The 12,602-nt window shown below is 39.4% G+C and overlaps 1 protein-coding gene across 1 annotated transcript in view; it reads right to left on the bottom strand.

The window, feature by feature from the left end:
- Positions 1 to 12,602, bottom strand: part of LOC122803313 (galactose-specific lectin nattectin-like) — a 171,082-nt gene that overhangs the window by 69,102 nt on the left and 89,378 nt on the right. The window lies entirely within an intron of this gene.

The raw sequence follows: 12,602 nt of genomic DNA, 5'->3' as shown, positions 1-12,602 counted from the left end.
ATACTATCAATGATCTACAAAGCAATGGTACAGTGTATAAATTATTCATATCATCAAAGATAGCGGTGCTTATGATATAGTAAATGTATTGCGATTGACAACACAGATATTGCATTTGCAATGGTGAGCTACAGCATTAGCACAGCACAAACAGGACAGTAGCAGTATGTGTTAGTAGCACATGTTAGTAACTTAAGTCAGGGATGAAGAGGAGATGTGGGCATTATGGAATTGGGGGATTTAGAGTTAGACAAATTAAGTAACTGAGGCTGTAGAGGCTGAAGGTGATTGCTGCAAGAATTATTTTCAGTTTTTACAAATATTTACAGGACCTACATGTGTCTGACAAAGTTTTTACAGTTTAAGTTGATCAAAGGAGGACAGTAATAGAGTTGTATCTAACCTTTCTTGTCAAAGAAATGACATTGCTAGCTGGGGGGGGGGGCAGGTTGGCATAATGGTTAAGGTGTTTGCCTCAGATGCAAGGTACAGGGTTGGATCCTTACCTTTGAAAGGAAATTTAGCTTGGCTTAAAATGACCCACATGGGCAGCTAGCCTCGTACTTCCTTATGAACCCATCCATGGTAAACATTTAGGAGATTTACAAAAGTTACTTAAACTGTTGAAGTTACATATGTTTGGGGATATTTTATTCCAGTTTATAAATTTTCCTGACTTTTGTCACATTAGCAAGGCACATAACTTGGCACAAGGTCTTGAACTTAGAATTTCCATCATACCCAGCCATAACAGCAGGAACATTTCATTCCTCTCACCTGCATTAATTACCTTCTCTCCCAAAAAAGTAGTATGAGTTTTATAACAACCTAAGTATTCTGCTTTTCTTAACCAGCAGATTGAAAAGCTGCAATTCTAGGCATATTTTTGGTTATTTTATTTATTTATTAATCATCATTACATGGTTCCCAGGACTCTGTCACTTTAATCTTATCTATGAACCAATACAGCTATGGAAGAAAATCATACAAACTATTATATGCATTATTAAAAAAATGGATTTTCAAGTAATGATGGTAGCTATTCAAAACCTTTCAAAGAAAATTAGAAACCTTAAAAAATTGGCACCATTACAATATGGGGGCACAAAATCTCTGGAAATTCATTGAGCTAAGATATGAAATATAGAAGTTTGTATTGTTATGAATATATTGAATATATGTCTCCCTCACTGTAGCTATTAATTGAAACTTCTGTATTTCATATCTTAGCTCAGTTAATTATCAGAAATATTGTGCCCTCATATTGAAATGTTGCCAACATTTTAAGGTTTCTAATTTTCTTTGAAATGTGTTAACTACCATCATTACTTGAAAATCACTTTTTTAATAATGTAAAAAATAGTTTGTATAATTTTCTTCCATAGCTGTATGGATTCATAGATAAGATTAATGTGACAGAGTTGTGGGAACCATATAATAGACATATATTCAATATATTTATAACAATAAAACCAGAATTTATAAAACAACCCAAATAATCAAGAAAAGTTAAGAAAAAAAATTAAGAGAAGACTAAAATTATTCCTGAAGGAAAGGAGGGACAAAATATGGTGATGCTCTTTCTAGATGATTCCCTGACGTTATCCTTTTTACTGGGACAGCATCCCTTGGCAACAAAAGGTCACAGAAATATTTATCCCCAGCTTCTTCCCAGAAGTCAAGGTCAAGAAATGTTATGTTCATGCCCAAATGAAATGAACAATTAGATTGACTACAGACAGGGATTATTCCCTTTTTTAACCTGGTGGTTTAAAACTAAGGCTAGGATACAGAAAGAAATGTAAAGCAGCAGCAGTAGCATCACCATTCACACAACATAAAAAGTCGAATTGTATTGCTCTTCTAAATTGAAATTCGTAGTCATGCACTGCTAAGCAAATATTTTTACTTTGTTAACTGTATATTTTCAGCATGATTATATTGCTGAGCTGGGCATGTTTGTCCTCTAACTGCCCAGTACATTAGATTCTGCATGTAGCACTTTTAGCCTTTATTTTTTCATGCAATGTTTTATACAGTTAAACCTGGGAAAATATTTATTTGATACAATTTCTCTCTATTCCCCCTTTTATTTTAAAAATAACAAAAATGTTTACAACAAAAGCATTTCTTCATTGTTAATATAATTTACGTTGCCAGTCATGTTTACAACTGAAACGTGATCAACAGTTTTGTTAATGAACACTTTTATGCACATGCACATAATCATTATCAGGAATACTATTACAGTGATAGCTATAATGGCAGTGATGGTACCCCACTATCCTGAAAACAACCCACTTATCCAATCACTCCAAGTTTTCCTGAATTTTTCAGATAAATCTGCTATTCTGCTTAAATGTCTTTTAATAGACTCTGACTTATCTGGACTTTATGTTTAGCATTCAACTCCCATGAGGGCACAAACCCCACCCTGTGACACAAGCACAAAATCAAGTGCCATTTGATTTTGTAATATGAATGTTCACATTGCAGTCATTTCTTCTGTAATGTCAGAAATAGCCCTATATGTAGCATTAGCTAAGCTTTCTAATAGTTTTGCTATTTTTCTTAACTCCCAGATTGCTTTGGGTGTTCCATACCATGGAAAAATACCTGCCCCTATATATTACCCCATCATTTAAATCCATACCTTTAAAATCTAATTCTTCAAAATCATCAAAAAAAAAAAAAATTTTCCTGCAATTTCTTACTACTCCCTGTGGAATTTCATTTGTTATGTCATCTGATAGATTTCATATCCCACATAACATGTTCCCGTCCAGTTTATGGGTAGCCATTTACAAGCATTTTTGCCATATGTATATATATATATATATATATATATATATATATATATATATATATATATAAAACATGTTCTCCCTCACATAATATGTCAATAGGTTCCTTTTTCTGGCCTATTCATTATATTATTTCTAAATTCTCCTATACCATTGATGTTCCGTGTATCCTCTTCAGTCCTATATCTAAGGTATCTTTGTTGCACCTTGTGTTCACATGACTAATTATATTTATACCAAGGGATGCCCTGTGATATGTGATTTGAAATGTAGTAAGATTAGGAATAATTGCTAAGGAATGTACTGTTTTAAAATAAAGGCTGGTTAGCTCCTTATGCTATCCTATTCCATGTCCGACAAATTTTTGTTAACGTAATATTACACTAACTGTCTCCTACAGCTACTGAACCTGCCTGACTGATATATATACTTCTGTTTTTCTTTCTTCCCAACTGAATAATGGGCATTATTTGACCATGTACTGACTTACATGTTCCTGTTCTATTTAAGATTTCTACTGTTTTTTTTTTTGGTAGGGGTGCTACACTAAACTGCGTCTTATCCCCTGCTGTCAGAATCTTGGCACGCATCCAACAATGTGTTTTATTCGATGATGCTGCACACATTTTGTGCACAGTAATAAATATATTAAAATCAGGGGTCCATTCCCTCTCTTTCAGTAGTTTCTTCTTCGTTTTTAATTTCATTGTCTTCTGTTGTCATTAGTATTCATAGGTTCATAGGTTCATAGGTTCATAGGTTGGTACTAGGCTATCTGCCTAAGGCCTATGCAAGCCTAGCCATAACAATTCCCTGAAAATTTTTTCCCACAATATTTACTTCTCTGGGCCCCAGTCTAGCAGGGTGACTGACATGATCCCTGGGGTGAATTTCCCATCTCCCATCCAACCATCAAGGTTCCTTTTGAAGAGGGCCAATGAGGTGCTCTGCTTGACATCTATGGGCAGTCTATTCTATAGTATGGGGAGTCTCTGGGACAGGAACCTATCCCTCCAGCATGTTTTGTTCAATGTGATGATAAGGTTTAGATCACTGGAGCGTGTGGCTCTGAGGGATTGGGATTTTTTTAAGTGGAGCATGTCCAACAGTTCAGGGTTTGACATGGCCTTGTATGTTAAACAGAGATCGCCTCTGAGTAGACAATATGCCACAGAGTATAGCAGGAGTTTTTTTAGATAGTCAGCATATGGCATCTGCTTTAGGCCTCTGATTCTTTTAGTGAGGTATTTCTGTGGCCTTTCCAGCTGTTGCAGATGTCTTGTGAGGTACATACCAAATGGGGCATTATACTCTATAATAATGACCTCCTTTTTTCTGGATGAAAAGCCCTTAGTGATGAGGTGTGCCACGTAGAAGGATTTCCTGACTGTTGTGACAATGTGGTTATCGAAAGTGAGACCACTCTCCACTTGTGTCCCTAAGACAATCATCACACTTTCGATGTTTAGTGTCCTGCCACCTATGTGGTAGTTCATGGGTACATGTTTTTTTCCAAAGGGGATGACTATACATTTCTTGGCATTAAGCTTGAGCCCATGGCTCTGGCTCCAGGCATCTGTTTGTGTAAGGCCCTTTTGTAGAATATCCACATCATTTGAGGATTCAATAACAGCTCCCAGTTTGCAGTCATCTGCAAACTTTGTTAGCCAGAGTCCCTTAATGTTGGCTTGTACTTCAGAGAAGTAGATGCCAAAGAAGAGTGGTCCCAGGACTGAACCCTGAGGTACTCCACTTGTCACTTGTCTGGAGCTGGATTTGGAGTCGGCTACTTTTACAGTCTGGGTTCTGTCAGTAAGCCAGTTGGCAACCCATCGAGTGACGTAGGGATTTATGCCCAGCTTAGTAAGTTTATCTATGATTCCAGAGTGGGGGATGGTGTAGAAGGCCTTGGCGAGGTCCAGATAGGCTGTGTGGACCTCCTTACCCTCATCCACAGCTCTGGAGACCGATTTGAAAAAGTCAGTCAGATTCAGGAGACAAGATCGGCCCTACACAAACCCAAACTGGGTGGGGTCCAGTGTCTGGAGGTTGCCAATGTCTTTGTTTATAAGTTCCATGATAATGTGTTTCATGCCCTTGCAGATCAGGCTTGTCAGACTGATAGGACGGTAGTTCCTGGGATCCAAGTTGGATCCCCCCTTGTGGAGCGGGATAACTGTAGCTGTGCACCACTCAGTGGGCACGAAGCCTGAGGTGAAGCTATGATTAAACATGACACTTAGGTGGGGTGCCAGTTCATTTTGTAGTTCATGTAGTACACAGCCATGTCATCTGGTCCCATGGATGCTGTATTCTTAGCTTTGGAGAGTGCATTTTTTACCTGTGTGGCCATTATTACCGGAATTTGACAATCTTCCGGTATTGAGATGGGCCATTTAGGGGGTGAGAGGGGGTTGAAGTTGACACTGAATCGATCTGCCAGGATATTGGCAATATCCTTGGGATCACTATATTTAATGCTCTCACTTTTCTGCTGCTTCTTTTGCTTTGGCATCAGCCAAACCATTTCCTCAAGCATCTTCATTTTTTTGTCCTTTGATGGGCTCTCAGTTTTAAAATGCTGACCTGTCCTTGCAACTGATACTTTTTTACCAATTTCCATACATCCTGCAAAACAGGAGTGTGTTTTCAGGGTTTTCCTGTGCTATCAATGAACCCTCTCCTTCTCCACGTTGCCATATGCAGTCTCAATGAGTTTATTACATAGACACTGTTACTGTGCCCCTGTCGAGCAGAGCCACAAAAGTGATCCTCGGGGTGAATTTCTCTCATCCAGTCATTAAGATTTTTCTTGAAGAGTGCTAATGAGGAGCTTTGTTTGATATAGATAGGTAATTTGTTCCAGAGTATGGGAAGTCTCTGGGACAGGAATCTATCCCTCCAGTATGTTCTGTTTATTGTGGTGACAAGGTTTAGGTCCCTAGAGTGTGTAGCTCGGAGGGATTGGGATTTCTTTAAGTGGAGCATGTCCAACAGCTCTGGGTTTGACATAGTTAGGCAGAGATCACCTCTGAGTAGGCAATCTGCGATGGAGTAAAGCTGGAGTTTTTTGAGACGGTCTGCGTAGGGCATCTGTTTGAGGCCAGTAATCCTCTTTGTGAGGTATTTGTGTGGTCTTTCCAGTTGTTGAAGATGCCTTGCAAGGTACATACCAAAAGGGGCATTGTAGTCTATAATGGGTCTAATGAGTGATGAGTAAAGGGGAACAATGACCTCTTTTTTCCTGGATGAGAAACCTTTTGTGATGAGGTGTGCCATATAGAAGGATTTCCTGACTACAGTGGTGATGTGATTATCAAAGGAGAGACTACTGTACACCTGTGTCCCAAGGTCTCTTATCACACTTTCAGTGTTAAGTAGACTACCATCTATGTGGTAGTTCATGGGTACAAAGTTTTTACCAAAAGGGATGAAAATGCACTTTTTGGCACTGAGCTTGAGGACATGACTTTGACACCAGACATCTGTCTCAGTGAGACCCTTTTGTAGGATGTCCACATCATTAGGAGTTTTAATTATGACTCCTAGTTTGCAGTCATCTGCAAACTTCATTAGCCAAAGACCTTCTGTGTTAGCCTGTACTTCAAAGAAGTAGATACCAAACAGGAGAGGACCCAGGACTGAACCATGTGGTACTCCACTTGTCACTGGTCTGAAGATGGATTTGGAGTCTGCTACTTTCACAGTGTGGGTTTTGTCAGTGAGCCAGTTGGCAACGCATCTTGTGACATAGGGATTTATACCTAGTTTAGTGAGTTTATCTATAATTTCAGAGTAGGGGATGGTGTCAAAAGCCTTGGTGAGATCTAGATAGGCTGTGTGAACCACCTTACCCTCCTCTACAGCTTTGGTGACCACTTCAAAGAAGTCCATCAGGTTTAGGAAACATGATCTGCCTTTTACAAACCTGAACTTGGTGGGGTAAAGAGTTTGGAGATTACCAATGTCATTGTTTATAAGTTCCATGAAGATATGCTCCATAGCCTTGCAGACCAGGCTCTTCAGGCTAATGGGGTGGTAGTTCTCGGGGTCTGTGGTAGCTCCCCCTTTGTAAAGTGGGATAACCGTCACTGTGCGCCATTCAGTGGGCATGAAGCCTGAGGTGAGGCTATGATTGAATATGGTACTTAGGTGGGGTGCCAGTTTGTTCTGTAGTTCATGTAGAATGCAGCCTGGGATGTTGTCAGGTCCCATGGATGCTGTGTTCTTGGATTTGGAGAGTGTGTTTTTTACCTGTGCAGCCATGATTACAGGAACTTTGCATTCTTCTGGTATAGAGATGGGCCCTTTAGGGGATGAGAAGGAGGTAAAGTTAGCACTGAACCTATCTGCCAGGATGTTGGCAATATCAGTTGGTTCTGTACATTTAGTGCCATTGTGCTGTAGCTCAGAGCAGATCTGAGTGTTGCCATTGAGATTTGTGACATAGCTATAGAATGCTTTGTGGTTGTCTTTAGAATCAGTGGCAATTTTGTTTTCGTAACTAGCTTTGGAGGATGTGAGAGAAATATGTATTCACATATATAGTAAAACATGTATTCATATATGTATTAGCATTATGCTTGCTGCATTAGAAGCCTAAAAGGGTTAACACATTTATTCTGCTACAGGCTTGGAAATAATTGCATGTACTTTCTGACTTTGCTTCTTGTCAGCTCAGTGAATGACCTTGTTCATACAATGAGAAACAGATGATTTTGCTAACGTTAGGAAAAGGAACAATACAGTATTCTGAAATGTTACTAGACTTAAGCAAATAAGCTTGTTCATACTGCAGCTGTAGATAAGATTATAGGCTGAAATCAGAATATGCTTTCTGCTCAAAGCAGGAAAGAATCACTAATTGCAACACTGAAATATGAGTGAATTGTTACAGACTGGCAATTAGCGATTCCACGTTGATATCTTAGGAAATTTTCACATGGGAAGTTTATACTTGCTATATCAGCAGAAAAACTTAGTAAACACCTGTCTTAGAACAATGCTAAGAGCTGTATTTTATTACGTCAGCTTAGAGGGCAATGACTTACAAAACAGTATAATAATGAAGTATTTCCTGTATAATGTCAGACAAACTTCTGAACTGCATTTTTGTCTCCTTGTACAAGAACAAAGGAACCTTAACTGAACATTGGCTGCATTGATCTTTGATTTTTCCTTTGACAAGTTGGTCCTTCTTTGACCGGAAGCCTCTTGGTTGACCTGGATCAGACAGGCCTGGTGGCTGAAATCCATACAGAAGAAGTTACCGAAATGGTTCTTCTTATTTGAAAAGACCTCCGACTGAATTGTTGTATAAACAGAGGCCGGCCACTTTCTGATCTGCAGCTGACGAGCAGGTTTCAATCGGACCAGGGTGATCAATTGCTGAGGCTCAGGTAAGGGGATTCTACTTTTTTTCTGTTTTAGATCAGGGACTTGATTGTATTTGTTCAGTCAGGATTTTTTTATGTAAATCTAGGGACAGAAAAATTGCTATCTTGTCATAGATCAGGGACTTTTTTCTGTTTTAGATCAGGGACTTGATTGTATTTGTTCAGTCAGGATTTTTTATGTAAATCCAGGGACAGAAAAATTGCTATCTTGTCATAGATCAGGGAAGCAGAATAAGTAGGCAGGTAGTCTGAAGGGACTATAAAATCTTCATGTTACCACGTTAAAAAACAGGAAGGGTTACATAACATTCATAAGGTTAGGTCAAAATGGGTAATAAATGTACAAAACAACCCCAAACTCCATTGTTAACCGAAGACGCAGAATACATGCGGTCACGACGTGCCGATAACGTTAAATACTACACGAAATGGCTTAATAAATATGAATTTGATGGTAAACTAGAAAAATCCTCAGAAAAAGTTGTCAGACAAATAGTAGATCCAGATTGGCACATGATCAGTGGCAATTGGAATCCCCGTGACGCTGCGCTTAAGCCCCTACCACAAAACAGTGCAGAGTTAGACAAAAGAGTGATGGGTCTAACAGACCGAATTTCTGAAAAATGGAAACCTAGGGCAGACTGGACTTGCATTAATCAATGCATCCAACAAGAAGGTGAAACTGTTGATAGGTATTATGCCAGATTAATAGAATGTTTTAGTAGCCATTGTGGAATGCAGGCTCCTGAAGAAGAGACACAAGATTCCTCATATGAGCAGCAGTTAAAGAATGCATTTTTAAAAGGCAGTATTGCACCCATAAGCAGTTTTATTACTAAACATATGGTAGACCATCGTACAAGCAGATTACAGTCACTGCTTGAATATGCTAGGCATGCCAAAAGGCATTTTAATAACAAAAAGAAAAAGAAAACCCAAGTATTCACTGTAGATGACGGAGAAGTTTATTTAGTACAGTCCGGAAAGAATGGCAAGAAGAATGCCCAGGGGAATAAACAATCTGATCAGCGATCAGCGGACTTTGAAGGGAGAAAGAAAAGGGGTGAATGTTTTAAATGCAGTAAAAAGGGACATATGGCAAAGGATTGCAAGAAAAATAAGAAGGCAGCGATGAAGGATAAGAATGAAGACGGTGAGGACTGACTATATGGTAGTCAAGAATCACTAGATGGGAATAACGCAGAAAGGACAAATGAGAATGTGATAGAGAGAGCAGAGAATGTCATAGGAGAAATAGAGGAAGTGCAGGAAGCTACCGATACTAAAGAAAATGAAATAAGAATCACTAGATGGGAATAACGCAGAAAGGACAAATGAGAATGTGATAGAGAGAGCAGAGAATGTCATAGGAGAAATAGAGGAAGTGCAGGAAGCCACCGATAGTAAAGAAAATGAAATAAGAATCACTAGATGGGAATAACGCAGAAAGGACAAATGAGAATGTGACAGAGAGCAGAGAATGTCATAGGAGAAATAGAGGAAGTGCTGGAAGCTACCGATAGTGAAGAAAATGAAATAAGAATCACTAGATGGGAATAACACAGAAAGGACAAATGAGAATGTGATAGAGAGAGCAGAGATCGTCATAGGAGAAACAGAGGAAGTGCAGGAAGCTACCGATAAATAACGGAGAAAGGACAAATGAGAATGTGATAGAGAGAGCAGAGAATGTCATAGGAGAAATAGAGGAAGTGCAGGAAGCTACCGTGAGAATGTGATAGAGAGAGCAGAGAACGTCATAGGAGAAATAGAGGAAGTGCAGGAAGCTACCGATAGTAAATAAAATGAAATAAGAATCACTAGATGGGAATAACGCAGAAAGGACAAATGAGAATATGATAGACAGAGCAGAGAATGTCATAGGAGAAATAGAGGAAGTGCAGGAAGCTACCGATAGTAAAGAAAATGAAATAAGAATCACTAGATGGGAATAACGCAGAAACGGCAAATGAGAATGTGAGAGAGAGAGCAGAGAATGTCATAGGAGAAATAGAGGAAGTGCAGGAAGCTGCCGATAGTGAAGAAAATGAAATAAGAATCACTAGATGGGAATAACGCAGAAAGGACAAATGAGAATGTGAGAGAGAGAGCAGAGAACGTCATAGGAGAAATAGAGGAAGTGCAGGAAGCTACCGATAGTAAAGAAAATGAAATAAGAATCACTAGATGGGAATAACGCAGAAAGGACAAATGAGAATGTGACAGAGAGCAGAGAATGTCATAGGAGAAATAGAGGAAGTGCAGGAAGCTACCGATAGTGAAGAAAATGAAATAAGAATCACTAGATGGGAATAGGGCAGAAAGGACAAATGAGAATGTGATAGAGAGAGCAGAGAATGTCATAGGAGAAATAGAGGAAGTGCAGGAAGCTACCGATAGTAAAGAAAAGGAAATAAGAATCACTAGATGGGAATAACGCAGAAAGGACAGATGAGAATGTGATAGAGAGAGCAGAGAATGTCATAGGAGAAATAGAGGAAGTGCAGGAAGCTACCGATAAATAACGGAGAAAGGACAAATGAGAATGTGAGAGAGAGAGCAGAGAATGTCATAGGAGAAATAGAGGAAGTGCAGGAAGCTACCGTGAGAATGTGATAGAGAGAGCAGAGAACGTCATAGGAGAAATAGAGGAAGTGCAGGAAGCTACCGATAGTAAATAAAATGAAATAAGAATCACTAGATGGGAATAACGCAGAAAGGACAAATGGGAATGTGAGAGAGAGAGAGCAGAGAATGTCATAGGAGAAATAGAGGAAGTGCAGGAAGCTACCGTGAGAATGTGATAGAGAGAGCAGAGAATGTCATAGGAGAAATAGAGGAAGTGCAGGAAGTTACCGATAGTGAAGAAAATGAAATAAGAATCACTAGATGGGAATAACGCAGAAAGGACAAATGAGAATGTGAGAGAGAGAGCAGAGAATGTCATAGGAGAAACAGAGGAAGTGCAGGAAGCTACCGATAAATAACGGAGAAAGGACAAATGAGAATGTGAGAGAGAGAGCAGAGAATGTCATGGGAGAAATAGAAGAAGTGCAGGAAGCTACCGGTAGTAAAGAAAATGAAATAAGAATCACTAGATGGGAATAACGCAGAAAGGACAAATGAGAATGTGATAGAGAGAGCAGAGAATGTCATAGGAGAAATAGAGGAAGTGCAGGAAGCTACCGATAGTAAAGAAAATGAAATAAGAGTCACTAGATGGGAATAATGCAGAAAGGACAAATGAGAATGTGAGAGAGAGAGCAGAGAATGTCATGGGAGAAATAGAGGAAGTGCAGGAAGCTACCAATAGTAAAGAAAATGAAACATTAGACTTAGCCTTGTTGAGCTTGGAGCTCTATTTGGCAGACACGAAACCAGAAGTAACACTCCTGGTAGAGGGGGGGGGAGTCAAGTTTCTGTGCAATTCAGGGGCATCATGAACCCTGGTACACCCTTCCAAACTACCAGAGAAGTCAGAGTCACATGATTACATTTTGGTGAAAGCAGCTAATGGACAGCTGTATCGGGAGCCTCTCTCCCATAATATTGCAATAACAGATCCTGTTTCAGGATTAACCCAGAAAAGCAAAATTGTTGTCTCTGCAAAATGCCCAGTGAACCTTTTGGGCAGAGATCTTATGCAACTATTAGGCATAGCAGTAGTTCCAACCATATAGGGTATGGAAGCACAATGACAAATGAACACTTTTGCAGTGCAATCGAAGGGTAAAACATTTTATTGGTATAGCCAGGACTTGGTTACGACCGGTCCTGGGGCAATAACTGAAGAGTTAGTGAATGTGGCTATCAGTAAGTTCCCCTCCCTTTGCATTGATGTACAACACCTGTTGCACTGTACTACACCAGGACCTGATAAAGAATATGAGCAAAAATTGTTTAAAAACTGTGTGAACAGGTTAGTATTGCGTAATCTGTACTGGGACATGAAAGGGAACAGTGTAGTTAGCTGTTCATTGCCCCAGGAGTTCTTTGCACTTTATAAATCAAATCGATTACCACATGTTAGTTTAACTAAAGACAAAGATGTGAAATGGGCAGACCTAGGAGAAAAAGACACAAAATGGGAAAAGCAGACAGAATTAGAACTGTCAGAACAACGAGTACATAGACAGAAATTAAATTGGAGAACACAGACACATCCAGCTGTACACTTGTAGTCAAGTGAGGGCAGCTGAGAAACACTCTTACTAGAAGAGGAAGAAAAAGCTTTATTAGACATACCAGAGACCCTCTGGTCAATAGGGAAATCAGATGTAGGACTTATTCGTACAGCAGGACCAGTTACCATCACGCCAAAATCAGCCTTTAGACCACAGAAAAGGCAGTACCCCTTAAGAAAAGATGCAGAAGCAGGTATTAAACCTATCATAGCAGCTTT

Source organism: Protopterus annectens, chromosome 5.part1 (genome assembly GCF_019279795.1).
Source record: "Protopterus annectens isolate FY-2018-M chromosome 5.part1, PAN1.0, whole genome shotgun sequence".
In the NCBI taxonomy this organism is placed as follows: domain Eukaryota; kingdom Metazoa; phylum Chordata; order Ceratodontiformes; family Protopteridae; genus Protopterus; species Protopterus annectens.
Note: the sequence above shows the minus strand (reverse complement) of the source record. Positions and strands in the feature narration are given on the sequence as shown.